The sequence below is a fragment of the Haemaphysalis longicornis genome, unplaced genomic scaffold (genome assembly GCF_048455015.1).
Source record: "Haemaphysalis longicornis isolate Haplotype H1 unplaced genomic scaffold, Haemaphysalis longicornis Haplotype H1 scaffold_10, whole genome shotgun sequence".
In the NCBI taxonomy this organism is placed as follows: domain Eukaryota; kingdom Metazoa; phylum Arthropoda; class Arachnida; order Ixodida; family Ixodidae; genus Haemaphysalis; species Haemaphysalis longicornis.
Window position 1 is genome coordinate 52,381,215 of NW_027526204.1, and position 27,930 is coordinate 52,409,144.

At 44.9% G+C, this 27,930-nt stretch overlaps 1 long non-coding RNA gene across 1 annotated transcript; it reads right to left on the bottom strand.

The window, feature by feature from the left end:
* Nucleotides 1–10,277: 10,277 nt before the first annotated feature.
* LOC144157734 (uncharacterized) lies at nt 10,278–27,646 on the bottom strand. The gene is made up of 3 exons (XR_013319841.1): nt 27,489–27,646; nt 22,654–22,746; nt 10,278–10,407 (listed from the first exon to the last, which is right to left on the bottom strand). It is a non-coding gene; the product is annotated as an uncharacterized LOC144157734 (long non-coding RNA).
* Between the last annotated feature and the right edge of the window lie 284 nt (nt 27,647–27,930).

A 27,930-nucleotide genomic window follows, 5' to 3' on the forward strand; every position in this document is an offset into this window, starting at 1 on the left:
TAGACCATACACTAGGCAGCGATCACCGCATTATACAGCTGCAATCTTCAAACCAGCCCCTAACCCCCCGCGTAAACTCCAACTCATAGAACCGATTGGGCTGCCCTCCTCTTTAATCTCGCTCTCTCTCTTCTTCCCCCCATCCTGGACAATATCCCTCGGCTATGTCACAGTATGTACGCTGATGGCATCACCCTTTGGGTAACTGGGGGCAGCGACGCGGATATAGAAGCAACCCTTCAAGCAGGAGTCTCAGCAGTACAACAGGCAGCCAAGGAAGCAGGTTTAACGTGCTCGCCATCAAAATCCGAACTCCTCATGCTATCACCACACGCCACCACCCCTAAAACAGCACCCAGCGTGCATGTTTATCTGGATAATGCTTCCATACCACCCGTGAATCGCATAAAAATACTCGGCCTAGTCATCCAATCCAATCGCCGAAACACATCGGTCCTACACACCCTTTCCTCACACGTAACCCAAATCATAGGCCTCCTGAGGCGCGTAACTGCTAGGGGCCACGGCCCGACGGAGAAGGACCGATGCCGATTTATCCAGGCATTTTTACTTATCCGCATTACCTACTCCCTCCCATATCTGTCCCTTTCTACCACGGAGGTCACCAAAGTAGATGGACCCATCCGTAAGGCGTACAGGGCTGCTCTCGGCTTGCCTCCTCACGCATCCACTGCCAAACTATGGGCCACCGGCACCTACATCTCCCTGGGCGAAATAATTGAAGCGCCTCGTGCGGGTCAGATACATCGCCTGGCTAAACACACACCTGGCCAACTCTTACTTAAGAAGGTACAAATACATACTCCTCTTAAATCAACCCCCACGGCTCGCATTCCACCCCATTATAGAGATAACATCAAAATCCGGGCACTCCCCCGTAATATGAACCCTATTCATCATACTGCCTGACGAGCTGCTCGAGCGCGTGCCCTCGTTTCCACTCCCCCCCCCCCTCGTCAAACACCTTCTACGTAGATGCTGCAGCACACAGGCACGAGCCGGACTTCAATCTGGCTGTCGTCTCATCGCTGACTACTACTCCTCTGACGTCTCTCACTATTCCCACCACAACCCCACACGTTGCGGAAGAGGTTGCCATAGCCCTGGCTCTCGCACACCGGCCTCCCCCTGATCTAATATTATCTGATTCAAAAACGGCCATCAAAAATTTTGCTTGCATTTGTATCTCCACGCTAGCCTACAAAATTCTGCTCCAAAATTCAGATCCTCAGCATCCTACGCAGCTCCTCTGATTACCGGCACACACGGGACTAGACGGCGCGGAGTGGGCTCATAAGGCGGCACTAGCACTCGTCACCCGTGTGCCTGACGAGACCACTTCCCGCCAAGGAGTTTACTCCGCCAGGGACTCCCGCACCACTTACACGGAGGTTACAGATTACTACCGCCTCTCCCGCAACACGCTGCCCCCGGCTCACCCATCCCTAACCCCGTTGGAGGAACGGCTTTGGCGCCTCCTACAAACAGAATCACTCCCCAACCGAGCCCTCCTTCATCACATATACCCATCCGCTTACCCCTCTCCGCTCTGCCCGCATTGTGGCGCTAAATCCACAGTGCAACATCACATGTGGGCCTGCTCCTCTGACCCCCACCCCACCATAACTTCCTCTGACCACTGGACGGAGGCCATGGGACACTCGGACAAACACTCCCAGCGCCCACTGGTCACCCGAGCACAAGCTGCGGTGGCGGCCCTTCGGGCAGCCTTCGGGCTGCCCTTAGGACAGTGGCGTCAATAAAAGTTTTTATCTCTCTCTCTCTCTCTCTCTCTCTCTCTCTCTCTCATGACGCCGGAACCAAACCCCGAACACCGTGCAAGTGTAAGGATCGCCTATAATCATGTCATCCTGCCACCGCGCGCCAGCCTGATTATCATCGTCTACTGTGAAGGTGCTGCTCCTTGTGTCGATGCTATCGTGGAGAGTGACCAAAGGTTGCTTCTTGACCGCGGTGTGCCTGTCGCAAGAGGCATTGCGTGGTTTAGGCAGCGCAAATACCTCGTTTTGGTCACCAAGTTCTCCGAGGCGTACCATCATGTAAAAAAGGGCGCTGCAATTGCGTTCCTCGAAGAAACGCAACAAGGAAGTGATGTGATCGCAGTCGCCCACTTTGAACGCGCACCCGAACATAGCTTCAAGCTTCCGCATTCCTTCGACATAAATCCGACGCTACCGCAAGAAGAAAGGAACCAGTGTTTGGGCTTGCTACGTCGCTAGAGCGAGTGTTTTTCATCGAACTCAAGTTACGTCAGACACTTCTGGCGAAGCACCGGGTAATACCCGAGGATGGAGCCCGACCTACCCTGCAGTCACCGTACGGCGTCTCTTCACACGAGCGCGAAGCCATCCGGACTCAAGTCGACGACATGCTCAACGACGACATTATACAGCCATCGAAAAGTCCGTGGGCGGCGCCGGTCGTACTCGTGAAAACAAAGACACCAGCCTGAGATTTTGCGTTTAATACCGGCGATTCAACAAGATCACCAAAAATACGGGTACCCTCTGCCACGAATCGACGACGCCCTTGACCCCCTCTGCCATGCGAAGTAATTCTCATCGATGGATCTGAAGACAGGCTAGTGGGAAATAGAAGTGGACGAGAGAGATCGAGGGAAGACTGCATTTATAACCGCGGACGGCCTACACGAGTTCAAGGTGATGTCGTTGGCCTATGCACGGCGCCAGCAACGTTTAAGAGGGTCATGGACACGGTGCTTGCTGTTCTGAAGTGGCACACCTGCCTCGTATACCTCGACGATGTTGTGGTATTCTCCCGTACTTTCGACGAACACCTTGCAAGTTTTCAGTGTGTACTCGAGCCATCCGTACATCGGGGTTAATGCTGAAGCTCGAAAAGTGCCGCTTCGCGCACGAAGAACTGAAGTTTTTGGGCCATCTCTTCAACGCCGTGGGAGTCCTGCCTAACCCGGCGAAAACTTCAGCCATAGCGAACTCTCCAAGACCGAAGGGTAAGAAAGGCCTGCGCATATTTCTCGGACTGTGAGCACACTACCGGCGCTTCGTCGCAAACTTCACATGAATTGCATAGCCACTCACGCGCTTGACAAACGAGAGTACCCCTTCCAGCTGGGAAAAAGCTCAAGAAAATGCATTCTCCGTGCTGCAACAATGACTACAAAAAGCCCATCTGTGCTCGTGCATTTCAACGAATACGGCGAAACGGATGTGCACACGAACGCCAGAGTAATAGGCTTGGGTGCCGTCCTCGGCCAAATGCAAAGCGGGAGCGAAAACATAATCGCATATGCCAGCCGTGGTCTGTCCAAGAAAAAAAAAATACTCACCCCCTGAGAAAGAGCGCTTTTCGATTATATGGACCATTTGGAAATTTCACCCAAACGTGTATGGAAGACCGTTCATGGTTGTGACAGCCCACTCGCGCTGTGTTGGCTCGCCTACTTGAACGACCCCTCTGGCCGTTCTTGAAATCATTCGTTCTATAGAACTTTGCGTTATAGAAAATTGTTTTCCGTATGCTCGTTGCATATGCTGTGTAAGACTACTCGGTGTGCCACCATTTTCGCAGTCCGTATCTCCTACGGTTACTAAGATTGTGCACTGATAAGATTGTTTTTATCCTGTAATTGATCGCATTTAGGATTGCTGCGCTTTGCGTATCCCAAAATTGGTTATTAGAAACAAGAAAATATTTTCATTATCATTTTTCAATCTTGTTTTTCCTGCGGCTAAAAATATGGGTGGTAACTATGCGATCATTTTTATGTTCCTAATCTCAGGGGGATGTATCCGAAATGAATTCCTTGTGAAGTAGAAATGTGTTGTCGTTATTTGAGGCTAACCAAAACACTGTAAAGCTTGCGCTAAGTTGCGAAAGCGTGAACCGTAAAGCAGCTGCGGGATTTCTTCCGACCTTAGCAGTGGACACATCACCCGGAATTTGTATAGGCTTGACAACTTATATTTGCATTTTCGTCGTCGCTTTACACTTTGCTAGTAGTAGTCACTGTCATATTCATCAATATCGTGTTGTTCTTTATGGCAATCATTGCACGGAGTGAGCAAGTGTTCTGCAAGCTCATCCTCGCCCTTGTGGACTTCCACCGGTCCCTGATCGTCAAATCTGGACAGGGGAACCTGCAACGTGTTGTAGGGGGAGAAGCACGTTATTTAGTGAAACATGCTTGGCAAGGTGTTGCATACTCCTAGACCTGTTTCCAGTTCTCTATAACGGTTCGGCGTCCGCCGCGAGGCGCTCGCTCCTCAGCGCACGGGATTTTATCGCTCCTAAAAAAACGCGCCACTTTCTTTTTCTTTTTCGCTAAAGCCACTGCGCTTGCTGCGAACGTTGTGCAGCCGCCACTTGGCGCACTCTCAACAGCGCTCGGCATTTTCTTGGTATTTTTAACGCGTTACACGAGAAAAACCACACCTAACGGTCAGCTACAACCGCTCCGCTCTAAAAACACTACGTAATTCTGAAAATAGTTGTGTAAACTTTTCTGTATAAAGACCTGAACATGGTTTCAATAACCAAACACATTTTTTTTCTTTCCAGCTTGCTTGAATGTTTTCACCTCTTTTTTAAGTTTGTTTTCCCACCAGTATGCAGTCAGCGTTACTGCCTGTCGAAGCAACAACATTCTAACAATGCTTTATGGCCTGAAGATAGTAGGATGAGAGTGAACAAAGAACGGTTTCGCTACTATTGTTTTCTCATTGCAGTTGTTCATCATGTTTCGGCCATCTTTTCGCGGCGATGCAGAGCTATCCAGTTTGTTGGGTAGGTTTTCTCATTCCTATAATTAAATACTTCAAGCTCTGTCCTTATCCTAAGTAGATTGTCATTCTGTATATCTAAGCGGCGTCGTCTTCCTGTCTTTGTGAGCGCAAAATTTGTTCCTAAATTTTATTCCCTAACCAATTTTTTTTGGAATATTCAGATTTAATATATTCCTCGCTAACATCGAAACACTGTTCCCTGTGCATCGTAGCTTTTCTGTATTCTGATACTAAGAAGAATGTCAATTTCTCTTTGCCTTTTTTATAACTCTGATACCCATTTTGCGTCCAGTTGTGTGCCGATGACCACATTGTTTATTCTCGCGCAATTTCTCTCTTCAAAATCAACTGTTATCGCCTTTGATTCTCAATTCTATCATTAGAAACCGACCATTTGCCTACCTAATAACCATTGCGTTCAAGTCGTAGATTTCTATGCTTGCACTTTGCCATTTGCTTATTTATGGCAGTGGCTAAACCCTACACAAACAATATAGGCTCCTCTTCGGTGTGCGTTTCAAGACAGGCTGGTTATATTTTACCTTTGCAATATTTTAGTGATAACAATGGCTGCGACTGTTTCACCGTTGCTAAGCCATTGATCCAGATTTATATTAGATTTTTTGTAAAACACAAAATACCTATCTGGGTCCTTTCTTTGTACTGTCTATAGCACAAAATATGCCGTAGCATACCCTGCGTGGGGATGCCTTCTGGTATTACGTTGCCTAAAATTATACAAAAAAATTATGCATAACAACCCCTCGTAGTAGCACACCAAGAATACACGTATTCATAATTCCACTTCTCGAGGGTCATCCTCAAATAACAAAATTGGTTCGGGAAAAAACCATTTCCTTCTTTTTTGGAGGTACACCATCCGATCCAAGCGGACACATGGAGAAGTATTGGTGGTGGCTGAACAAATAATTGCCTGAACAGCCCCACTAACGGTTTCTCTGAATTTCCAACTTCTGTTTGAAGACTATAAAAAAGGTTATGGTACATTACCTAGATTTTTCGATATCTCTCTTGGTGCAACATGCAGTCTACCTTGCCAGCTTTTGGTCGCGTTTGTTTTTCGCACTTTTAGCGAACCTGAAAGAAAAACATATTTCTGTAAATTTTTGTAGTTCAAAATGGCTCTATTTAAAGCTGTTTGTCAGAGATTCCTTCATAAAATAAAAAAATCAAGCAACCTTACATGAAAACCAATAATTTGAGATTTGGATATATTCACAACCTGAAGACAAAGAGGTTGCTCCTATTCTTGTATCAATTCTATAAAACTGCCGGCGACAGTTAGCCACAATATCACATTACTACTTTGTACCCTCGACAGAATTTGCGGCAGGTGTCTATATTAAGTTAGCTATTCGCCATGATCTTCTCAACCTAGTAAGTCTTCATTGTTACGTACAATTTCTATACTGCGCCTGGATAGTGACAATGCTTCTGTCACAGCACCAACGTCGCACGGAACTATGTTTAAAAAAGGAATGCTGCTTAGAATAGACAAATGGACGTATAAAATTTTCAGTCGCAAGCTGTGTTCGTTAACTATAAATTATCGCGTGTAGAAAAGACAGTTGCGTGGAACGGTAATATTTCTATGTGAATTCCCTTCACACCTGCTCTATCGTTAACTGTACAAGTAAAACTATCACCTAAGTAATAACGACCTTAAAGCAGCTACAAATTAATCGACGTGATACCCTGGACTCGGCTCTTGCAATACCGGCCCCTATTCTCCCCGCACTGGTAACTTCGCACCTGTTCGCAGCAAGTTGCAGCCAAAACTCTCACGATGGATACCTTATATACAACTTGAAAAGAGCGGTGAAAATCCGGAAGTTTTCGGCCCACCGGCGAGAAGAATCATGGTCGGGTATAAAAAGACGGCTGGACTTCCCCTACAAAAACTTCTTCTTTTTGCACTTCGTAAGCCTGACGCCACTGAACCGTTGACTCTTTAGGGGAATCATACACAGAAAGGTGCGCGACGGCGGCGCCGACTAGCGTGAAATTTATAAAAGCCAAAGAGGCGATCAATCACATGCAGATCCTTAAAGTGTGAGCGGGCTTGACGCAGCGCCTGGGATGCTGGCTTGAGCTGTTTAGAAGGGTGTTTTTCCGCAAAGAAGCGTGTCCTATCTCGCACTTGTACCGTAAAACTTTAGATGAGTGCTGCAGAACGCATTCGAGGACAATGATGTTGGATTATAAAGAATCGTGCATTTTCCGGTGTAGCGTCACACAGGAGCCTTCACATGTGAAACATCGGAGAATGAAGATGCGTTAAGTGTCTGCAGAACAATAATGCTCTGCCCATGCTTCATGCGAAGTATAAACGGCTTCCTAGTTTTGCATTCGTTAGCCTTTGACTGCTTCTTGAAGCAATACAATGCTGAATTGCTTCCCTTGAAAAAAAAAACGCTCATATCAGCCAATATACATCTGTTATACATTAAGGAACAAGATGAGAGTGGAGTGGCTCATAGAACAAACACGTGTTAAGGACATATTAGAAATGAAGAAGAAATTGGCGTGGGCAGGACATGTAATGCGATGGCAAAATAGCCATTCGTCATTAAGGGCATTAGAGTTTATCCCTCAGGAAGGCAAGTGTGGCAAGGGGGGGGGGACAGAAAGTTAGCTTGGCAGGTACTATAAAGAAGTTTGCGGGTATAAATTGGCCGCTGTTAGCACAGGACCGGGATAATTGGAGAATGGGAGAGGTGTTTTCCCTGTAGTGGGCATAGATAGGCTGGTGATGGCATGTAATGTTATTCGTAATAGCGCTAAAAAACAATTTCAAGTTAACCACTCGTTTTAGATACAAAGTTAGCTCGTCAGTCTCAGTATATGTATCTTCCCCAGACATATTTCTAGGGACCGTAGTGCACGATTGACCAAAATACAAAATCTAGTCATTATATTCTTTCTGAAAGCGGAAGCCGTACGTATATAAACAAGGTATATAAATGAATGCCTTTATGTGGCGTACGCTTTATGGTGGGGCAACAGATTTGCTGTGGTATACGCAGGATTCACAAAACTAAGACCAACACGACACCTGTAATGAAAGCTTCAATTTATGGCTTTTACATTAACCTGATGATGCCTAAATTAACCGTGAGGTTTTAAACTGTGTCTCCTGCAAGATATTTTTACTGGTGGTTTTACCTGAAGGGCAATAGTTCAACCCCAATAAAAAAATGTTTGCCATGACGGGTATACTGGCGTGCTATCTCCAGCGAAACTTTTATGGTTCTGAGGTGAAACAAGTTATTTGGAGCCCTGAGCTCGCTTGCAATGCGGTTTGTGAGCGATTGGGGACGGTAAAATCTAAACTTTGTACAGCAGGCCTGCTGCAGGAATGGCGTTTTCCCACAAGGCCGGGGTGGCAGGCAGCATTGTTGCCCAAAATTACCACTCCTATTCTTAACACCGTGGAGAGAGTTTCGCCCACTGCAACTACGTCAGCTTCAAAAGTTTAATACAAAATAGCGCAAAACAAAGAAATATCTGGTGGTTGAGTAAACGTGTCACGGTTCCCTGTAACATTATCGATGCCTAAATGCTCTATGGAAGGAAAAAGTACTAACAATTGTTTGTATGGCAAAATGTTTAATAGACAAGTAATCTGTGAGGACCAAGTTGTATATATTTTAAAGACCTCCTACAGGAAGTAGGAACAAACTGGGTTTGGCCACACTTCTACAGTTCAATTTCCTGCTGGTCGCACTTCAGCACAATTTTTACGGCGTATATAGACCTACCGTACTGCTGACTGACAGCATCACTGCCACTGGGGTTGTTTACAAGGGGAATATGTTAATGTCCCAAGCATTTTGTTCATCTGATGGAAACGGCAGAAGAAGAGTAAAAAACCGCCGGAGTCCTATGTATGTTTAAGTTGTTTTATTGTAGATGCGTGATTTTTTCAGCTTGCATCGCACTCCTCATGTGCTTCGGCGTTTTGGTGTTGGCGGACCATGCTTACAAGGCGCAGAAGTTCATGGCACAACATTAGGGCGAAACTAATATAGTAACACAAGGCACAAGTCGCTTGGCCATCTCCAATGAACAACAGATTAACTGACCGCTTCACCTACAGAACTGCATAGCCACGAGAGGAACTATCCTGTGAAGCCTTGAAGGGATTGAGCTCACTTTGTCTATTAAAGCGAAGCTGTGGAGCGCTTAGGTTATTCATATTTTCTGCCAATCGTAACTACACATTATATATAATATTTGTGTAAGATGGCCCCGCTATCTCGGTTCTTCGTTGCAGCACACTGCTTCAGGGATCGTATCATGTTGCAAACCACGTAATATTTTAATAATAAATGCGGAGTTTTAGCCCCCACTCAGATTTTTGTTTTCTTTACGGAAGGAGGCCCAAACTAGGCTCGAGCGAAGAACGAGGGCCGACGGCTACTGGGAAGCTTTTTTCTGCGTTAGCGTCAGAAGAAGCCTCAAGGAAGCGTAGACAAAGTGTTCCGTTATAGACAATACTTCCAGTTGGTGTACCAGAAAGAATCATTTTGAGCTGTCTCTTTGTCTGCCTGTGTAGAGGTACATCCACCAGACAAGTCAGGAGCTGCAGCGGTATATTCAAAAGAGGTAGATACAAGCAATACCTTTCAGAGCCACCAAAAACACAGGCATTGGCTCAATATGTTCACAATATGCAGTTCCAAAAAAGCTCTGGAGGGCTTTTGGATAATACAGATATAGTCTTAGACGCAATAATATTTATATAAATGCGTGTTAGATTGGTTTTTAAGACATAAAAACACGACTTGTTGGAAAGAACAAGCAAGTCTAACGTCTTCTGGGCTGAAACCAGGGAGCAAGAGAGGCGTGCGAGCGCAAGGAAGTTTAATCGATTTGAGAAAATAGGCATTGTATCTAAAATAAGCAGAGAGAGGAATGTGTAAAATTCAGAGTGTCGTAGAGGGAAGGCAGAAGAGCGTGGTTTCTCGCCGAGGCAGTCAAGGATTACGGCTTTTTGGAGTTTTTATAGGTGAGCAGACGACGAAGACATGTGACTATTTTTCTACTCACGCTGCGAAACTTACACGATGGAGTAGCGCGAATTAGGAGCGGACATATGATGGCCCACTGTCAAACTTTTTTGTCGTGGTGGCTAAGCCAGTTTGCCTTGTTATCTGCTAGGATAGAATGTTAAGGGGAGACATTTGCTTTGGCTGCTAAACACAGGAGCACAAACACACGCGGATCCAGGTGACTCCTCCCCCAAATTCTGCATGTGGACGTGCCTGACACCGGTTTGGTGCTCTAAGGATCACTATCAGAAACCCTTCCTTGAAGTCGTCTTGTTTAGCTGCGTAAAAAACGGTCTAGTAAAAATAGGAGATAGTTGTGTTAGCACTTCTATATGTATATTGTAACAGTAGTTTTCCGCGTTTATTGCAAAAAGACATTACGAACAAATTATACCTTCTTTCGTGTTTTGTTCCGCATTCCTTCGCGTTGGTATAATGCTAAATATCTTGTGTGCCACTTTGAGGGAATTTTTAGAAACCGGTCCCACTGGTTTGATAGCGTGAGTGGAGTTAATTATGCCTTCCTGAAAAAAAAAAATCTCGTTAGAAACGACAGTGGGGTAAAATATTGTATTTTGCGCAGATTAAAGTTGATTATATTTTGGGGTATGGAAAAGGCAAGGGCGAAAACGGCCTCCTGGGTACCTAAGCTACGCGTTAACTGATATAAAGTGAAATTACCCTCAGAACCCGCAAGGGAATTTTCGGACACGAACAATTTTCTAACGAGATAAACCAAGGAATTTTAAGGTGAAGCCAAATTCGGCGAGGCTAGAAAAAGGACCACGCATGGCGGAGGTAGGCGAAAATACGGCTCAAGAGAGCGGTCTTGGATCGAGGTGGTCGGACGAGGGTGCGGAAGACAGATTAAAGCGATAGGGGCGGCGCACCCTAGGTAGTGTACCAGCAGCCATTCACTGCAGACTCTCACTGCTCGGGAACACGGAAAAGAACTCGCACTCTGCCCAACTGGTTCTACTGGCTGCTCTTATGGGTGCGCATGTAGTTGCCTTCGGTGGTACGTGCACAATTAGAAGAAGAAAGAGAGAAACTTCTTTATTGCGATAAATGACGTTCCCGCTGGTGTTGATACCTTACAGGCGTATCCGTGCCATGCGTTTTCTACAAACGCTCCCTAAACAAGCAAGAGCTGCTAGGCTAGATGCGAGCTGGAGAGCAGCTTCTTCCCTACCTAGGGAGACAGGAGGGTGTGTAGGGGACTAGGGTTGGTAGGCTTCAGTTTGCTCGTTCACTAGAAAATGTATATGAGTGGTCCTGATAGTAGGCAGGATTTGCATATGACTTCAGAAAGATAAGAGACAGGGAGTGCATTTGCTGTCGGTTCGTGAATGTGGGATTGTAGTTGTCTGAGTGTTGTTTCTTCCGCTTTCGTGAGCCTTGGATGGGTAAGGGGAGTGTCATGTGGGCGTGCCTGTACTGCTGGCTGATATCTCGGTACTTGGTTAATGGTGCGAGCTCGTTGGCCTCTGGTGTGGCCTGGTCTAAAAGCATTTGGCCTTACTATGGACGAATTCGGTGCCTTCAGGGAGGAATGCGCTGGTTCTCACACAATTTCTACGTTGATGTCCGCTTGCTTAGGTCTTAGTATGCGATGTGTCATCTGTTCACCCTGCCCGAGGTGAAATTCTTGCATACTTGGATAAACTTGTTAAAGGGATTCTTTGGTTTGGGTCAATGCTACCTCTTATGCTTCCTGTGTCGTGTCTAGTTGCAGGGTAGCGCTGACCATGAGCAGCCTACACCAGCGCTATTCTTGTTAGCCTTCAGGGTATAGCACTGGATCCATGCAGCCAACCATGAGGAGGGCAACATATTATTTACTTAGGGCATTGAGCCTTGCCTCGATTGCTGCATGAGGATAGGCGAGATGCACGTATCATGGTAGCGGTTCAATCTTTATGCGTTGTCTCCATTTGTACTGCATTTCCTTGGGAGAGGTAAAGCGCCTGGTGAAGTCGACCCGATTTGTTTGAGGACTTTTTTACCTGCGGATGTTGCTGGCTGGCAGCATATAGTTAGGCAGATTACCTTTTGTATGCTCCTCGGCCGTATTATGGAGCCTAATGCAGAAGAGTCTGTTGGCTGCTGTGTTTATCGATAAACCAAGGGCTTGCTTCGTAGCCTTTTTGTGATTTTTGTGATGATGTTTGCTTATCGGTGTGTTTGTAGTAGTACCATTTAGAGCACAGCGTACGTCAGCCTGGAGATAAGCAGTGATTGAGCAGACCGAATGGCCTCGCTCATTTTTATTTCTTGATGTCTGTTAGTTAATATTCGGTTGTTCTGCAGCATCTGCGCAGATCTCTTTGTGAGGCTTTGCATAAGGTAGTTTTTTGCATTAGATTCAATCAAAAGTATAAATATCATTTGAAATCCCCATGGTTTGATGACCTGTCCCTCTGGGGTGACTTGTATAGTGTGGTATTCATTCTCTGTGTGGCGGCGACGGGACATAAGAAGCTGTAATTTTCAGGGTGTGCACAGACACTAGCATTTCTTTGCGTGCTAGTTGACTTTATCCGCTGCCAGTTGTACGGTGTCCTGCAGGCAACAGAGCGAATTCCTTCCCATCCAAAAAGTCATGTCGTTGTCATTACGTGCATGGTGTGGATGACGTACACTTGCCCGCATCGCGTAATTACCAGGAGTGCCAAATCAAACAGGAGTCCGGAGAGTACCGAGCATTCGCATTGCCTCGACGTCCTATTGTAATGGGCTCAGAGGGGACAACTCCCACCTTAAATATGGTGTTGAGGCCAGATAGAAACTCTACGATACAATTGTGTGTTCTTTCCTTGCGCCCTGTGTTGTTAAGATTCTAGAATTTTTCCTTGTGTGCCGCGTTTCGAAAGCCCCCCTTAGGTCAAATGGGACAATGGCCCTCATCCTCGGAAAGTGCCGTATGTAAGACAACTGCATATACTACTTCAGTACAAGAAGCACAATCTTGGTACCAAAGTATTGTCTACAGCCCACCACCTGGACGTTGCGGTTGTATCGCAGCAACCTCCAAAAAGCAGTATGCAAATAACGTGTCGATAAGAAGTCATAGGAAGGGAGCCTGCTACAAGGTAGACACCCTTTCTACTCCTAGTGCTAGAAGATTTGGGGTTTCTGGGATTTTTTTTGTTTAATTTATGCGTTATTAGCAAACCTAATGTTCTTCGAGCCCAACCAATGCTGGTATAGAGGGCAGCCTGGTACGGCCTCCCGGATACCATCCTCCCGTCTTGCCATCCTCCCGGATACCCATCCTCAAGGATACCTGAGAGGCTAAACTGGAATTTTTCAACCATGCTATGACGACTTATGGGGACAAAATACATGTCCTCCACCAAAGAATAATCTGGCCACACGTGTAATTGTTGGACGCCACTCTCATGACATGACCAACTTAATTTGCGGCCCTCAGTCGCCAGATGCTGCTGAGCACCTGTCCACGGTAGTGGTTAGAACACCGGTACAGAAGAGGGTGCTAAAAATCTCGTGGTCCAGACAGTCCGCCTTTGGAACTGAACCGTGGTAATGTTAAACCCAGGCACCCTGAGGAGCGAAGGAAGCTTAGCTGTACTACTAGGGTAGCTCTCGGAAATTAGGTAGGATATTATAGGTCTAAACGAAGTTATTAAGACAGGAGAAGGCTTCATGGAGCTTAAAAAAATGCATATTTAGTGCTACAGCGACACAGAAGAGAACACAGTGTAGAATTTTTATTCTACAGAAACATATGAGGAAACGTGTAACAGTTTTTGAGCCTTTGCGATAGAGTTTCGGGTGTTTCTTTCACGTTTAACAAAAGATACAATATAAAGATAGTACAAGCCAATGCGTCAACAAGCAGCCACGATGATGAAGCCGCATACAGGTTCTACAACGACATCCAACTAACTGAAGAAAGCAACAACAGAGTTCACGATTGTAATGACAAACTAACGCAAAGTTCGGTGAGAAGCAAATTAATTTCATCTGGGTGCGAAAGATTAAATTGACAATAGAAACACCCGTGGAGATACACTTCTGGTATTTGCAGCCAGTAAACGCCTGAGGGTAATGAACACATTCTTCTTTAAAGGGAAGAATAGAAAAGGGGCATAGAAAAGACCCAATGGTGTAAGGAAAAACAAAATGGACTTCATTTAAAGTGAAAATACAGATATCGAGCAAAACGTGGATGCGCTAAGTGAGATTCGGAGCAGCAATAATAGGATGGTTAGATGCAAGCTAAGGCCTAATTTCAGAAGTGAAAGAAGGAATCTTGCAAAAACTAAGAACCCTGTAAGAATTCTTTCAGAGCCAGAAGGTAGGAGTTTGCAGTAACCCTCCAAATAATATTCGCTTTATAAACGAGAAGAAAAAAAGTCATTGTAGACAGGTTCAACGACACCTTAGAGCAGCAGGTAGAGACTCAGCAGCAGCTGCGGATGACGCAGCATTTACGGGATACACTGAGAAACACAGAAAACGAACAAAAAATTGCCAAGCATACGAACATAAAAGTGTCAACTACGGCAGATCAGATTGTGTTAGCAGAGCTGTGGAAACTAATTACAGATATACAACAAACCACATTCGTGCATCTAGCATGGCAGTGACCGAAGGAACACTGCAAATACGGGGAAGCTTGAAAAAATGTAAAAAAAGAGAGCTAGTCATTGGCAAAAATAAATTATACACACTTAGAGACGAGCAAGGTAACATTTGGCACAGCTTTCATGAAATAATAGAGGTAGCCTAATGACTCTACACCAGGCTGTATGCTAGCGGCATCAGATCAGGAGAATGTATTAAGTGAGAAAGATCATCTTGTGAGGTCCCACTTGTAACTATTGAAGGAGCAGAAGATGCTTTGCAAGGTGTGAACATAATAAATCTGCAGATAACGATGGTAAAACCATAAATATTTTGAAGGAGGGACGCGATATTGTTCTGTAAAAGCTTGCTAGAATACATTAAAAATTCTTGAATGCTCAAAAAGTGCCTTTAGCGTTGAAAATCGCCAACATTATTCTGACTTATAAGGAGTTACATACCCAGCACATCAAGAATTACTGACCCATAAGCCTACACTCATTGGTTTAGAAGCTATCGTTTTTCTAGTTTTTCCAAGTTTTATTGCTTCCCAAGTTGTTTTGCCACACCAGTGACAGCCGGGATTCCTAACAACCCAGAGAGGAGACTGGACTTAGGAAACGGTAATCTACCATCGATGTCGTCAATCAAGTGGTATAAAACAAGCAGAGTACACAAAACCCCTTTACATGGCATTTATACAGGGTGTCCCAGCTATCATGCACCAAGATTTTAAAAAAGAGTAAAGGCGTAACTCGAAAGAAACCAGGTGCATAATGTTTGCAGTACTGTGAAGAAGCGGACAGTATTTTTTTCTGTAATGAGACTTAATTAAATAATTGTTATTAATTATCTAACTCGAGAAATACTCCCCTAATCACTAAAGTGTCAATGAGGCACTTGAAGGTAACCACGAGGGGCATCTAACTGCGGTATTTTCAGTGATGAACTAATTGCGTAGACATTTATTCTTACTGATAAAGAAAACCCGCGAAATATGAAAAATACCACGTGACGGCGCCTCCGCGTGCACCGTAAAGCAACGCCCTCAAACAGGCTGCCTCTGAGTTAGCCAGAATAAAATAGACAAAAGAAAGAAAGAAGAAATTGTGACCGAGTTTGTGCCTTATCTGCACACTCGCCCCACGAATCTTGCTGCTGCTGCTCCTTCCATGCATGCTATTATCAAGGTGATGCGCTGTCTCTTCGGGCGGGTAACACGCGGAGCAGTTAATTTCAATAAGCGTTGTTTGGGGACGCTGCTTTACAATGCGCGCGTAAGCGTCGTCACGTGGTATTTTTCATATTTCGCGGGTTTCCTTTATCAGTCAAAATAAATGAGTACGCAATTAATTCGTCGCTGAAAATAGCACAGTTAGATGCTGCTCGTGGTTACCTACAAGTGCCTCATTGACATTTAGTGATTAGGACAGCATTTCTCGAGTTAGATAATTAATTACAATAAATAATTAAGTCTAATTAACGAAAAAATTACTCTCCGCTTCTTCACAGTACTGCCAACATTATGGACTAGGTTTTCTTCAAGTTACGCAATTTCTCTTTTTTTAAATCTTGGTGCATAATAGCTACGACACCCTGCATATTATAAAGAAGCGTTTGATTCAATGTTCACCGCACCCGTGCTATAGGCATTACAAAACCAGGTTATAGGGAAGTCGTACATAAGACTTCAAGAAGACATATATAAGGAATGTACAGACGGGATACCCTACCCCCTGAAGCAAAGCGATAAATTCCAGATCCAAAAAAGAGCAGTACAGGGAGATGCCATTTTGCGAAACCTATTCACAGCATGTGTTGAGGGGGTATTTAGAAGCCTTACCTGGAAAAGCACAAGATAAACGATCAAAAAGAATACTTGAAAAATCTTAGGTTTGCGGACAAAGTCTACACCAGAGTGAGCCTGCAGAGTGAGCCTGCAGAACACCAGCAAAGAATGCTTGATAAACTACAGTCAGAAACCATGGCCGTCAGGATAAAAATAAATAAATAACTGTAAAGGAATCAGGAATAAATATTCCAAAAGCGTCCTCGTTCGCTCAGGAAACGAAGCGGTAGAAGTAAAATATATAACTACTTCGGACGGTTAGTGCTCACCGTTAACATGAGAGAGAATACCGCCGCAGAATACGGACCTGAATCTCGGATTCTTACTGAACTGTTAGAAGGCCAACTTAGATAACTTAAACGGGCCTTGGAAGATATAATGTTGGGATACACTCAAGGACAGGAAACGAGCTGCCAGGGTCTGAGAGTAAAAAAAAATATCATATTTCAAATAAAAAAAGAGAGGGAATAGGCCTGGCTTTATGCGAAGAACCGACAAGAGGTGGACAGTTAAGATGACAGAGTAGATACACCGAGAGGGGTCTAGAAGAAGGCGAAGGCCATTGACGCAATGGAGGGATGAAATAAAGAAATTCCCCGGTAAACATTGAACGCCGGCGTATTACCTGTGCGGTTGAAGGTGAATGAGAGAGGATTTCGTACGTCAGTGAATCGTAGTAAGCTGATGATGATGATGATGGGGACGACAAAAACAACGATGCTGATCATCATCATGACAACCTACTCCTTGTACCCAGGTAGATCAGGACATTGCTTTTGTGTACTTAGACCATTTAGGCCGCGAGCACTTTACATTCACTTTACTTCATTGCACTGGCACTGTCCGATGGGTTTTATAACTTGTGAAATTGGCCCCCAAGATTTTTGTTGCGGGGACTGTGTTGCATGAGCGGAAGTATCTGATTCCCACGTATTTTACCCATTTCTACACAGTGTTCTAAATTTGTTTGTTTTGTTCTAAATTTGTTTGTTTGAATATTTTGTTTAAGGTATGCGAAGTATATATGTGCAGCAAAGAACACAGTAACGAGAAAAACATTTGGTCCAGCATCCTTGGTTGTTTGGGTGCTTATAGATAGGGTTTGCATAGAGGCAGTTTAAGAAGTGGCCATATGTTCGAAGCTGTGACCGACCAACTCGGTATTACACAAGATTCGAACGCATTTTCTGACGGCGTAATTGCGCTATTTCCCCATATTTTAGGGAAAATCTGTGTGTTTGAAGGGCAAACATCGGAGCATCTGACGCTCGTATGCTGAAAGTGCAAGCATGTGTATATGTTAACAAATCTAGCCAAATAGGTTTCCGCGCCTCTGCTGCCTGGTTGTGATGAATGCTTCACCAAAACGGTTTCCATTATTCTGGCCACGCTTTCCACGGGATTTTATTGGTGTGATTATGAATATCATTGTTTTATTGTTCGTGTGCGCCCACACGATAGAGATGTGGCGACGTGATAGCCACCCTAAACCGGAAAGTAATGATGCCAGTTGCAGGTCAGTGAAATCTGCCTAAAAAAGCGGCGGACTCAAGCATGCTCCGGCAACCTTTTACCGAGGCGGTGGTCGCTACAAACGCTCCTTGCCACACAATCTACGAACTTGAAGCTGACCCAAAGAGGACTGGAAGCTTATCGGCGCATATTGTCACGAAGCCAAACATGAACAACTTGTCTTGAAGGAAAAGCAAGTTTATTGGAGTGAACTTGTGCTCACTTAATAACTAAAAAAATACACAGACGCACAAGCAGCAGTCAACAAAGTGACGCGCGCAATCGAGTATCGGCGATTCGAATGCCGCGGCGTTTCTTCTGCCAAAAATTCTCTCTCGTTGCGAGTGTTTCTGCAATGGTCGAACTGCATGCAGAACACTGTAGATCAAACAAGATTATTCTGGGCTGTTGACGTTAGCTTGAAATACTCTTCCTATCAAAAGAGATAGCTGGTGTGGCCTACAAATAAAGAATGGAACACGGCCATCACTTTCCACACGGATTACACAGATACCACAACCCAGCGCAGCCGGTGGGCAAAAACAAAACATAAACAAACCCCATGCATGGTTCGCGGCATTACGCCCCCTCTAGGATTCCATCGACCCGATGCTAAAATAAAAAAAAACAGTCCGATCAAACAACAAAAAAATCTGGTAGGTTCCAAAATACCGTCGCAAAATCTTCAAGATGAGTCCACGTCGTCAGATGGGGGTCCAAACCTACACACGATTCCCTGGTGGTTATAGGCGTCACGGCGTGGGAGGTTGTAGCGTCTGACCTACAGCAGCTGCTGGTCTCTTGTGCGAACTCGAGCGAGCTGACGGGCCTCCTCCGCACGCTGAGGGAATCGTTCGACGTCGAAATTAAGGTCGTCGTCTTCTACATGCGGAAGCATGACATGAAGCATCCTAGTTAGCCGTCTTCCGTGGACAAGTTCGAACACCGTCATCCGTGTAGTTTTCTGGACAGCCATATTGTCCGCAGACGTGACATACGGGAACAATTCGTCCAAAGTCTTATGTTCAACGTCGACGTACATTGTAAGCATATAAATGGTTGTCTTGATCAGACGTTCTGTTAGTCCGTTCTTTTGGGTGTGGCAGTCGTTCTTCGGTGATCTGTGTTGCTGTAGCATAATATTCCTTGCATCACCTCCGCAGTAAAGGCCATTCCGCGGTCCATGATTAGGACTTAAGCGGCTCCATGTCACAGCACAACTTGGTTTATGACGAACTTCGCGACTTCTTGATCAGTCCCCCTCGGAAGAGCGGTGGTGTTTGCTTAGCGCGCCATGTAGATTATGGCTATGAAAATCTGTCGCTATGACAATCTGTCGCATAGCGACAATCTGTCGCTATGACAATCACGATCCACTCGGATCGTGACATAGGCAACAGGCCCAGAAGGTCCATTCCAACATTCCAATCTGCTGAAAGGGCTTCGATGGGCCGGTGATCGGCCGCAGAAATCCGGCGGGTCATGTCAATGTCGGCAACTTTTTTTGTTGCTGGCAGTCTAGGCAGCTCCGGACGTAGTAGGACACATCGGTTGAAAGGCTTGCCCAATAGTACTTCGCCTTAGTTTTTCCCATAGTGGGTGCTGTGCCGAGGTGTCCGGAGGACTGTCGTCGTGGCACGCTTCCAAATTTCGTCGCGAAGGTCTGCAGGGATTATAAGCCCATGATTTGTTTTCGCTTCGGAGTTTAAATTTTTCTTCAGTTTAGACGCGAATGATCCGCTTATTACAGACTGGTCGGCTCCCGTGTCTATGAGGCCAACTACATCGAACCATCGATGGACAACTGGACATCGGCCTCCGCCTTCCTCGAGTTTCGGGTGTGTCGCGCCGGCGTATCTCTACTTGTACGTCCTGAAAGTTGGGCACTATGTGTCGTCTTATCGTCCACTTCTCAGCGGCAGGCTTGGTGATGTCGGGTACGCGCCGGGCCAGGTCGTTGTCGTCGTGTTCGCGAGTCACATCCGGGTTTGGTCGGGTTGTCGGGCTGAGGACATGTCGTGAATCATGATGTTCGGCGTGTCGTTGCGTAGTTGGAGGGTTTTCATTTTTTCGCCGTCGTGCAACTTAACCTCCATAAGTTGCTGCTTTTAGTTTCCCCTACGTGGACTCAGGGAGCTCCCACCCGTGAAGTCGGTGTTAGTTCGACGGCTTGGCGACTGGTATGGTAGGGTAATGGCGAGCAGTCGAAGCCCACTGGAGCTCTGTGGGTGTTGGACAATTATTTTTCGATCTGATTAGAGCGGTAGCTGGGTCAAGCGGCTGTGTGTGTGTCGACGGAGAACCCTCAAAAACCGAGTCTTCTGTAAGGCATTGACGGTAGATGTGGCCGGCCTCTCCACAGGGGTAGCACAGCGTACGATTATAGGGTGTTCAGCGCCCCTCCGTCTTCCATGGGGCAGGGGGTATCACCGCAGGTGGTCGGGCCGGCTACAGGGGACGACGATACGGAGTCTCGTTACGATAGGGTGCAGGTGAGCGAGGCTGACAAACAGCAGCCGCGTAGGACATGGCTTGAGGCTTGCATGGTGCTTTTGGCGTCGTTGAAGTTCCAAGCGCTTCCTGCACTTCTCTAACTACATCGGTAAGGGAAGCGACTTGGGGCTGAGGCGGTGTGGGGAGAAGTTTCCGCAGCTCCTCTCTTCCTACTGGTAGGATAGTCTCGCGTATCTGCCGGGATCCGCATGTTGTCGACGTAGTTCGCATTAGCCGTGCCAACGAAGCTGCTGTCAAACTGCTTAGCACGCATTTCGAGGGCCTTGTCAATTGTGCTGGCTTCGGTCAGGAATTCAGCGATGGTTTTGGGCGAATTCCGGAGAAATCCAGCAAAGAGTTTATCCTTCACACCGCGTATTAAAAGCTGTAACTTCTTTTCTTCCGTCATTTTGGGGTACACCCGGCGAAATAGTTGCTTCATATCCTAAACGAAGATCAAGACCCTTTCGTTGGGGTGTTGCGTGTGCATTTCCAACAAAAGGGCGGTTCGTTCTTCCGCATGACGGTTGCGAATGTTTTAGGGACCCGCTTTTAAAGAGAGTCCAGTCGGCTAAGGAGCTTTCAAGGTTCTCGAACCACGTTGTGGCTGTATCTTCTGATTAGAAGAAAACATGGCGGAATGTTTCTTCGTCATGCCAACTGTGGAAGATGCTAAAGATGCTAAACTGTTAAAGAACTGTTAAAGATCTTCTCGGGGAATCTGCGGAACGATGGTGGTTCCCGGGGCTGTTGCCCGATGATTGCAGAAGTGGCACGTTGCACGATGTTGTCGGTTGCAACAGTCTTTCTCTTGGTTCGTTCTGCTAGATGACCAAAGTCGGCCGGTGAACCTTGCAGTCGGCGGCTGGCTCGGCTTGGGCTGGCTTGTCGGCTTCCAGAAGGCGACGGCAGCATAAAGGATGCTTACTCAGCACCTTACCAGATGCCAGAAAGCCAAAGGTGACGCAGTTTTCTTCGAGGAAAAACGAGTTTATTGGAGCGAACTTGTACTCCCGTTAGAAATTCAGAGGGGGCGAAGAATGCAGAGGTGGCGAAGCGGCAGTCAACAGTGACATGCCCGGCCGAGTGTAGGCGGATGGGATGCCGCAGCGCCTGCTTTGCGGGAATTTATATTTGGGCACGAGTGTTTCTCGAACCGTCGATTTCATTAAGAACACTGTGGATCAAAGAAGAATATTCTAGGTTATGGACGTTAGTTCAAAACATTCTCCCTATAAAAAGATAACGTGTGCGGCATAAAAATAAAAAATGGTACACGGGATTCACTTGGCACACAGATAACACAGATAATGCAGCTCGGCGCAGCCGGTCGGCAAAATCAAAACATAAAGAAACCCAGTGAATGGTTCGCCGCGATATATAGGAGATGGACCTCCACTGAGTGCCGAGATCACGCATGGACGGTGCCGAGGTAGTAGTGCCTTCGCTGCGCCCTGCGTGGTATCTTTGCCTGACGCCAGTGGAGTGGTTGGCGCCTTCTGTCGCCCCACTGGTGTAGAGCGCCTATGCCTAGTGTGCCAATCGCCACCTTCACCTGGCGTGACGGGTATCATGGCCGGACATTAGGCGCCCTTCGCAGCTTCGGTGGGGTCAAACACCGCTGGCTGACCACAGCTCAAAGCCTCCCACTCAGCGCGACGATAAGAAATGTCAGCCTGGTCTTGCTCTCGTTCACGGCCAAGCCGCGTTGAAAGTGTGCTCCGAGCCGACGGCGGCGTCGGCGACTGACGCCCGCGGCGACGGGAGAGTTAGGCACGGTGCGTCAGGGGATACGTTGCCAAGGGACGCTTAGATGCGTTAGAGGTACGGTCAAACGGCTGGTGACGGAGAAACTTGGATGAAGTAGGTTAGTAAAATTGGGCTTTTGAAAGTTAGCTGCTCAAAGCAATAAAGAAGTTTATATTCGTTTACCGCTTGGTACACAGCTCGCGCTCTTCCGCGGACCTTTGTAGCCGACTTGCTATAAGCGATCCACTAGAAAAGAGTGGCACAAATTATGTGCTTTTTTGCTATAACAGGGGTGTATGGCGAATGCGCTACTAAAAATGAGAAATCATATCAAACACGGTAATGTGCATACTCAAGTGAACACGGCGGAAAATTTCCCTAGAAATTCATCAACAGGAAGATACAATTGCGAGTTACCCGCAATAAGTGCTCACAGATTCGAGTGACAGTTCACTTGGAAAGTTAATTTTGTAGTTTACACACTGGGTTACATTGTCTGACAAGGAGAAAAAACTCTTAAAACGCATTTTGTGAAACAATTATTGTTTTCAAAAAGAAATAAAATCGAAGTACTTACCACCAGCAGTCCGCCAGAAGATGGTGAGGCTGTGTAGGTCGCCTTGTTTCTTCTGCACTGATACATACGCTGCTGGAGTGACGAAATGTCCAGCTTTTATAAAATAAAAATGGAAGTAAAAACACCTTGCATTACGGATTTTATTTATCCCGAAATAGCCAAGAAAAAGTTTGTGTCGGAAGATGTTACCACTTTTGTAAGCATTTAAAAAATTATTTCAGTCCTCATATGCAAACAACAAAACAACTGATAACGCAAGAGAAATCGCCATTTTTTTTCACCGTCCCAACTGGTGGGACTTATTATGTGATATACTATTCCCTGAGTCCAGTAGAGCATCAAAGAAACCCGATATAGTTACGTCAGTAGGTTCATTCTAAATAAATTATGCTATTTTTTCACAATCTTTTTTTTTGTTTTCAGCTACATGGCATAAACAGAAAAAGAAACAGAGCAAATATTGTATTCGTAGTCGTAAAGTATCTTTTAGGTCATTGTTTATAAGCTCTTACTTTATAGTAGTGTGAAACTTCGGAACCGAAAGGTTATTATTCTAATAGCTTGCTCTGATACTTGAAAATTGTAATGGCCTGAGTGCGCCCTTTCTGCTTTCACCCACTGCAATTAATACCTTTGAACACTGCAATAAACCACGTGTTCGCTTCTGTTTGCACATATTTTACATATAAGAATCCTATAAAATTCCGGTGCTTGTGCAAGAGTTTGGGCTACTAGAAATAGGCAATATTCATTTGATTTGTCTTTGGTTAAAAAGTGGAACTCCGTCGCGCTCCGAGTACATTCTACACAAAACACGTATTCCCCGACGTACAAAAACTCCCCGACATATCACATATGCAATCAGGCTACAACTGTTTCTTTTTCTTTGTTTTAGTAATATTTTTGTCAGTTTCTGCTTCATGTTCAAGCATGAGCCTAAGAACACCAAGAGCGTTAGGATGTTGCTTCTGATTACACTTGACACATATATTATGTTGCAATCGTGGATACATTAGACGCAGAAGGTGCCTTTTTACGTAATGCTTTGTGGGTGAGATGTGAAAATTTTCTACACTCATGATGCCTCAAGTTGAACCTACACTTTTTTGATGGGATCAATTTATGCACAGGACCGTCACGAAGGTAACGTGGAAACCGTTGAAATACTTTTTCTAGGAAGATATTTTTGAGGCGCCTAAAATCAACTTTCTTAAACAATACCTAGCACAGCGGAAGCTCCTTAAACGAAAACGGCATACAACTCGGCTGGTGTATATCCCAATACCGCGCAAAGTCACAACATCCAAATTCAGTGTCCCTGGCGCACAAAATGGCAACGGCAATGGTCGACTAACTAACGCAAGGATGGGTAAAACAGAAATAAACGAACGGTCAGTGTGAAACTTCAGAATACACAATCCTAACAGTCGAAAAGATACTCGGCTGAGATTCGCAGAAGGAAATTATCCGAGGTTGAGGAACACATTCTCCTAGAAACGAAAGAATAGCAAACGGATAGTGAAAAGTCTCGATGGTACACAACAATCTAATTGTTTTCGTTTAGGTACCGCTCGGTTATCCTGGAAGACGTAGAGGTGCTAACTAAGATGCGGAGCAGCGATGATAAGCTGGTTAGATGCAAGCCAACGCTGAATCTCGAAAGTCAAAAAAGAAACTCGTAAAAACTATGGAACCCGCAAGGAATGAGTCAGAGTCTGATCGCAGGAGTTAACAATACCCCTTCAAAACAAATTCTCTCTTCTAAACGACAAGAAAAGGTCAGTGTACACAGGCTCAATGAAACTTCACCACATCAGTTAGATAATCAGCAGCAGCTGTGTAAGAAGCAACATAGAGAAGACAAACTAAAACAAAGTAAAGGAAAAAAAAATGCCTAAATTGGGAACATAAAAGTGCTAAGTACGGCGGCTGAAATAGCGTTAGCGGAGCTGTGTAAACTGGTTAAAATAAGCAAAACAAACTACATTAGTTTGTATAACATGGCAGGGACCGAAGAAACGGTGGAAAATACGGGGAAGCTTGAAAGAGGGTAACAGGAAGCGAGCTAGTTATCAGCAAAACAAAGATATGAGAACTCCGAGATGAGGAGGGAAACATCATGCACACCTTCGGCTAGAAAACGAAGATAGTATAACTATTGTACACCAGCAGTACACCAGTGACGTTAAAACTGAGAAAACTACTAAGACTGCAAGCTCAATCTGCGGTATTTCACTATTAGCTAACACTGAAGTTAAAAATGATCGCAAATACATGAAAATCGGAAAACCTGCAGGTGACGATGGCCTAACCGTAGATATTTTGAAGGAGGCGGTTATTATGCTACCGGAAAAGATTGCTGTACTACTTTCGGAGTACTTCAAGACTCAAAATGTGCCCATAGCCTGCAAAAACACCAATAATATTCTGATTTATCAGAAGGGAAATCAGAAGAACTTCAAGAATTACAGACATATCAGCCCACTCTAAGTTGTTCACAAGCTGTTTAACAAAGTTATAGGTAACCGCAAAGGTGACAGTGTAGATTTCCAACAAAATAGAGAGCGGTTTGGCTTTAGGAAAGTGTACCCAACCGTGGATCATATCCATGTCGTAAACAAAGTGATAAAAAACGCACAGAACACACTAAACTCTTTTTCATGGCATTTATACATTATGAGAAAGTGCGTGATTCCGTACTCAAAACAGCCGTTCTAGAAGCACTAAAATATGAGAGAATGAACGAAGCCAACATGAGACTCCCAGAAGATATATATAAAATATCCACGGGCAGTATGACCTTTCACAAGAAAAGCAATAAATTTGTCATCCGAAAAGCAGTAACACAGATATTCCATCTCTCCAAAAAAATTCACAGCTTGTATGGAGTGGGATTTGGAAAGCTGGATTGGGAAACCATAGAGCGTAATAAACCTAGAAAACTTGGGCCATTTCATCTTTGCGGACGACATGGTATTACTTAGTCAGCCAGCAGAACATCTGAAACAATGCTTCAGGAACAACAATCAGAAGTCACGGTCGTGGGCTGAAAATAAATATAAACAAATCGAAAGAAATGACGAATAAGCCCGCCAAAACGTCCTTTTCAGCTTCTAAAACAAAACCGTAAAAGAAGTAAAACAATACGTCTACCTCGGGCCGATGGTTGTGCTTACTCCAACCACAAAAGAGGGAAATCCGGCACAAAATAGGTATAGGTTAAGGAGCACTCCGAAAGTACTCCCAAATAGTTAAAAAGAAGCCACGTCTGTCAAACAAAAAAATCTACAAACAGTGCATAGTGCTGGTGATGACACATGCAGCTCAAACTTGCGCCTTACTAAACCAATAGAACGCAAACTGACGTCATCTTTTCGCCGCGTTTCATGTCGTTTCGGTAGACCACGCTGACAAATTATGGCAAAAAAGCAAGTGTGTAACAGATATCCTAGTTTCAACTAAAGTAACATAATTTACACTAATTTGTAATGCAGCCATAAGCAGAATTTGTCTGCAATATTTACCAGAATTTGTTAAATTTTGTTGGAAAATGTCTTCGAAATGCCCGGTTCTCTCCTGTAAAGCCTATTTCTTCGCATGCGGCGGCATGTGACACAAAGACAAGTTACGGCCAGCCTGTGTCTCATTTAATTGCCTAAATTTGGTTCAAAGCAAAAGAGGGCGTCACCACCTCAGCAAGAGCGCGATTGCTCTTCCTACCGGCGCTTCTCCTGCGTCCAATCAGTGCGCCCGGAGTGGCGAGAGAGAGAGACGTACAAATTTCACTACACTTATGAACTGCATTTTACGCCTCCCTCCAGGTTTCAAGTTTGTGGTGTTGGCCCGGGATTTTCTTGATGTATGCAAAACGACGGTGCTACAAAAATAAAAGATATTGGATTTTGAGTTTCATCGTGTCAGTTTCTGCGTATTTTAGCGTTAACACGGAAGAGATTTTGCAATGAACATAAGAGAAACCTTCATTTTTTTCTAATATTAAGCAAAAAATTCATCGCGAAAAATTAGGGAAAAAATGGTTGCCAAATAGATAAGAAAGACAAGAGCTAAATTGAGCGCGAGGTCGTAATTACCGAATTAACCAATTTTTTTGCGGCATGAACAGGAAAATACAGAGTGATATGGCCGAACAGGTCGTGGCCAACGTGAAGCTCAAAAAAACTAAAAACTTTCCTTCGCAAGAACTAACAGAATAACACACGACGAACATCTTTCCCAAAACACAATTTAATATGTCACTCAAAGCTTAACCACATGGTACGAATACCAACAAAAATTACTTTGACCTCGTACCGACGTGCACAATAATATTAACAAACCCCTATTTTTCCCAAGTAATTCAGTAACAACGTTTTTTTTTCAGTACAAAGTGGGGCACCCTGTTTTCCCGTCTTCTACATCTGAAGGGCTAATCCTTGGAAGAAAATGTGAAGCAAGATTTTTATATTACGCAAAAAACTCCCACAATGACACAATGTCCATCAAATTCTAAAAACTGTGATTTCACCCGTTGTAAGAAATTTCGGTTTGTAGCTAGAGTTTAGGAGAGGAATACCGTGCCTATTCGGGCCACAAAACTTGTTCTGTTCAAGGTGCCAATAAATATTTCAGCAGCTTTCAAGCTTGCCGTTTAGGTGCCTTTTGGGTGTAGCCTATAGTAAACATGGGGGACATATACAAACCGCTCGAGCAAGTGTAAAAATATACCGCCGAATTTATCACTGCATGATTGGCCTCGACAAAAGTGTGTAAAGTAAGCTTTCCGAATGTGAGTTACAACCCTTGTACAGTGCTAATAAAAAACACACAGCACTCACTGTCAGGTTCTTGAACTCTTCATTGACTTTAATTCTGCTTAAGAATGATTCCGAAAATATTGAAACTGGCTCCATTTGTAGATAGTGCTTTGGAGTGATAGCTAACATTTTCTCCTCTCCGGAACCTCTTCTTCCTTGTATGATTACGGGATATGCAATAGCACCTGGGTTGCGTGTGAGAAATAAAAAGAGTAAAATATTCAAGCTCTATCACAAGAAATACAGACACCTTTGTAAATTGTTATTTTCATCACAGCTGCTCCAAAGCAGAGAATCATTACCGTTCAGCTTCATCAATAGCTTTCAAATAGGCTTTAGGAATGGAAATTTCACATGAGTGAACTAGAGCGCCCCGTTGTCCCGAATTACAATTAAATATACACACACCTTTTTCTTCACAAGCTTCAAGTCAGTAAACTTAGTGCACTAAGCAAAAAGTTGT